Below are 4,549 nucleotides of genomic sequence, written 5' to 3'. Positions count from 1 at the left end.
GTTCTCTTTTGAATCCTCATCGAAACGCTTTTCGTTTCGTCTTCGTTTCGTCTCAATCGGAGTTTCCGTTGAGATTTTACGACGAAAACAAGTAGGACTGTTCTTGGTTTGCTTCTATTCGCTACGTAGCGACCTGTCAGACTTCCACTCACTAGATAGAGACCTGTCAGGCCTTAGAACGGTCCTACTTTGCGTTCTCTTTTGAATCCTCATCGAAACGCTTTTCGTTTTGTCTCAATCGGAGTTTCCGTTGAGATTTTACGACGAAAACAAGTAGGACTCTTCTTGGTTTGCTTCTACTCGCTACGTAGCGACCTGTCAGACCTCCACTCGCTACATAGCCACCTGTCAGGCCTAAAAAAGGTACTCCTTTGCGTTCTCTTTTGAATCCTCATCGAAACGCTTTTCGTTTTGTCTCAATCGGAGTTTCCGTTGAGATTTTACGACGAAAACAAGTAGGACTCGTCTTGTCTTACTTCTATACGCTGCATAGCGACCTGTCAGACCTCCAGATCGCTACATAGAGACCTGTCAGGCCTAAAAAAGCTCCTCCTTTGTGTTCTCTTTTGAATCCCGATCGAAACGCTTTTCGTTTCGTCTCGATCGGAGTTTCCGTTGAGATTTTATGACGAAAACAAGTAAGACTCGTCTAAACTCCTTGGCTTGCTCCTACTCGCCCTTACCTCCATCTTTGCGTTCTCCTTCGAATCTCTATCGAAAAGTCTCTTGTGTTGTCTCGATTGGAGTTACCATTGAAACTTTACGATAAAAAACCCACAAAGACTTGTTTTCTCGCATGGATTCAAATTAATCGTATAAAACGACAACAGTTAACTTAACACCTTAGCCGCCTCAACTATACGATTACGTTGAAACTTTTTATAAAAATTGACCTCGTATCTAAGGAGAAGATAACAGTCAAGTTTGGAAGATAAATGTCAAGTTTCAAAGGATGAACTCCAATATCGAAAATGGTGAACATACACGAGAAGAGGAAAGGGAAATAAGCAAGCAAAACTGAGAAGAGACAAAACTGCATCTCTGAGAACACTAAGGTATGTCCGACTTGTTTCAAGATCAAACTCGGAATTTTCGTAGGAAGGTACTACGCAATAAAACGCTTTTGAGACTGCCATATAATTTTAGGGAACTTAAAACTTAGGTGGATAGTCTAGTGAACTAAGTCATAGACAATTTTTCCTATTGCTCTTTAATTGCTCTGGCAGATCTTGCTAACCGATCTAAACTCTCGCAAAAATGAGAAACGATTGCCACACATACTTAGCTCACTTCCCCAAAAAAATGAACTAGAGACACGCACATCGTCTTAAAATCGATTTGTTCCTAGCAAACCGACATATTCCAAGTTGTCAACCTGAAAACCACCAAGTCGCAATCCTAGCGTCGTCTTCAAACCGACCCGGATTGTCGGTCATTCTATTCCTCAAAAAAAAAGGAGGAAGTAGCGATAGACAGAAAACACTTAGGCAATCAGATGCCTCAATAAAATCGTCCCAATAGGCAAACGACAATCTAAGATTTGTCTATAAGCCAACAACATATCTAAAACATCACGAGCATAATCTCGAGAACTATACATCACCTTTTATCGCGATCATGCGTTTAGAAAACCTGTACCAATATCAAACTAAAACTCGTCGATTAGCCAAAGTCTAGAAGACCCTTGGTAAAACTCCATGAGTGATTCCAAGGAAATCTCACCAAAGGTCGAAATCAAACCAGAAACGCGTCCCGTAAAATCTGCGGAAACATCGCTACTTTGACATATCCGATTTACTATCATCGTAGAGCGCTGGCTTCTACGTTTCACTTCCCTCGGATATATCCGAGCAGGAGATAACCTCGAAACTGACTCTGCACGGGTTCTGGGTCGAGACTCTTAGGCTTCGTCTCCCTCGGATAAAAAGGAAACAATTTTCATACGACTAAAGGAAACGTTATACGAAATATTCGTCGTATAATTGAAACCTAAAGCAAAGATCGTTTTCTACACCCATGGGCCATCTTAAAACATAAAAGCCTCAGTTTACTTGGCCTATAAATCTCGACAGGCGCCCTTTAGCCCTCGGCTAACTACGCCTTCCCGTAAAGCCCGAACCAGAATTCGACATCCCTTTAAGGAAAAATCGTAAACTAACACAGCTTTGGTGTTAACACAAAAGTCCATGGTTTAATCCTTTACCAACAACGTCCTTGGCTCTAAAGCTAAGCACAGCCTTCATGCAAAAACAATTGAGCGATCACCGCTCCAATAACCTGATGGCTAAACGGTGATCCGCAATTTGTCTTGAAACGCAAAATAACGATGACACAAACAATTATCGTATGACCCTGAAACGGGAATCATACGGTAAATTCATCATAACAAAACTCAGTCCTAACAACCAAACAGTTAACGGAAAGGTTGAACTTGTCAAAAATCGACCAAGTTCCGTATACTACGATTCACTTTAAGCCCGCTGTGTTTTACTCGTAAAATGCTGCATGTAAGGAAAACTCGTAACAGAGCTCCTAGAGCTATACAAAACATCCTCAAATATACACGAAAGAAATCTCGGAAGGCCAACACCTCACAAAGCTCAGTATTGGAGGATGCCTCTTTCTGGGGACAAATTTACGCGACCCCTCGGTCCAAACTCCTCGATCGCAAATCAAATCAAAACAGGAACACCAATTTTGGCTGCGAACATCCATAGGCAAACCAAAATGTTTCTTAAACGTAGGGTTAAGACTAAACCCTTGCAATACCGCATAACATCTTCAAGCCCGCGAACATTTCGAGCACGAAACGCGGCATACGAAAGAGAAACCAATCTTCAGCATTGCGAGACGTCGCAGACGCTTGAAGAAACATTTTTCGACAAAAATACCTTCCTCGATAAAAACACCATCTTGGAGGACCAAACAATCATACGCACTAACACCCTCTTAAAACACGTATCCTTCGCGAAGATTCAAAAACGGTAATATCTACCAATAAGTTTGTTGCTGATCACAACAAACTCTTAACAGTCCTAAACAGACTTAGCCATCTCGTAGAGGTAGCTCTCATACACCCGACACAAGGGTAATAGGGCTATAAAAGAAATCCAAAATTTTGGTCAGCACTTCCAGGAGACTTAGAAAGTATCCTTGGAGAGATGCTCGGTTCCGACCATACAAGTCGTATAAGCCGAGAACCTGTCGCGGACTTTAAATCGGTATGAAATCAGGTTGAAACTGTAACGGGATACGTAAGCCGAATTAGTCAACGCACCCCCTAAAACAAGAAGTAAGCCTTGGTCTTGCCCTAAACCCAACGCACTAGTCTCTAACATCTCTAGGCATGATATCAAATGATACGAGATCCCAAAATATGTCTCTTCGCTTGTATTCCAATGTTCATGAAATTCCGAAAAGCAAAATTTTCGTACGTTCTCATCTAAAACGAACAGTGAATATAACGATCTACAAAGAGTTAGATATGAGATGACAACTCATACTCTTCCCTCTACAATCGAACGAATACAAACATGTTCTTAAAATGCGAAACACAATTTATTAAAAAAAAAAGTCGCAAAGCGGCTGGGATTCAAAGCTGCACGCTTTCAGTCCCGAAAGCATAAATACGGTCACACTTGGCCAAATCAAACAGCCAACAAAGGTAGTTTCAAGGCCGACAAAGGTCCGATATAAAATGCCATCAACAGCAACATGCCTGATAATCTCTACATGACACATAACTAAACCGTAAATGTCTAATTGGAAAACAGATCGTAAGCATCTTAACTCCAAGACGAACTATGAAAGGCTTGATCCCTTCGACAAGGGTACGTAGGCAGCCTTCATAAGGCGCAGCCCCAATAAAAAAAAACTTTTCTTTATATGCATAAGTTTTTCTTCGTCAATGTTTGTCCACGAATCTTCGGATACGAACTTCGTCCAACATGCCTATCTTGCCTAACTCGCCTAACCGCACGCTAGAATCTCATCAATGATCCACGATTCTAACGGGCTAGGGAGCTAACTGTTGGGGTAAAAAATGGTCACAACGAAGTTAACATCCAAATTTCCGTAAAAATCAGCATGAACATTTTTCACGAAAGTTATACTTCGTAAAAAGATTCTTTACGAAGAGCCTCGTGGTAAAATCTTGTTCAAATCTCAAATCGAACCAAATACCGATTGTCCAAGGGAATGGACACGTAATCGAACCGACCACGGGCAAGCTCGAGTATGGCAATCGGACCACGGACAAGCCAATCTCGGTCGCTACGTAGCGACCGAGCTCGAGCTCGAGCCAAAGCTCGGTCGCACACGGCTCGGTCGCTACGTAGCGACCGAGCTCGAGCCAAAGCTCGGTCGCTGTTGGGGTCAAAATTGGTTACGACAAATTTAACATTCAAAACATCCGAGGAAGAAAATAATAATTTCTCCGAAGAGTACTTTTCCAAATAGATTCTTCCTTACGAAAAAGCTTTACGGAAGAAAGAATCGAGATGTCCGACGAAAGCTCGAAACAGGTCGCTATGTAGCGACCGAGCTCGAG

The sequence above is a fragment of the Brassica oleracea genome, chromosome C6, assembly GCF_000695525.1.
Source record: "Brassica oleracea var. oleracea cultivar TO1000 chromosome C6, BOL, whole genome shotgun sequence".
In the NCBI taxonomy this organism is placed as follows: domain Eukaryota; kingdom Viridiplantae; phylum Streptophyta; class Magnoliopsida; order Brassicales; family Brassicaceae; genus Brassica; species Brassica oleracea.
Note: the sequence above shows the minus strand (reverse complement) of the source record.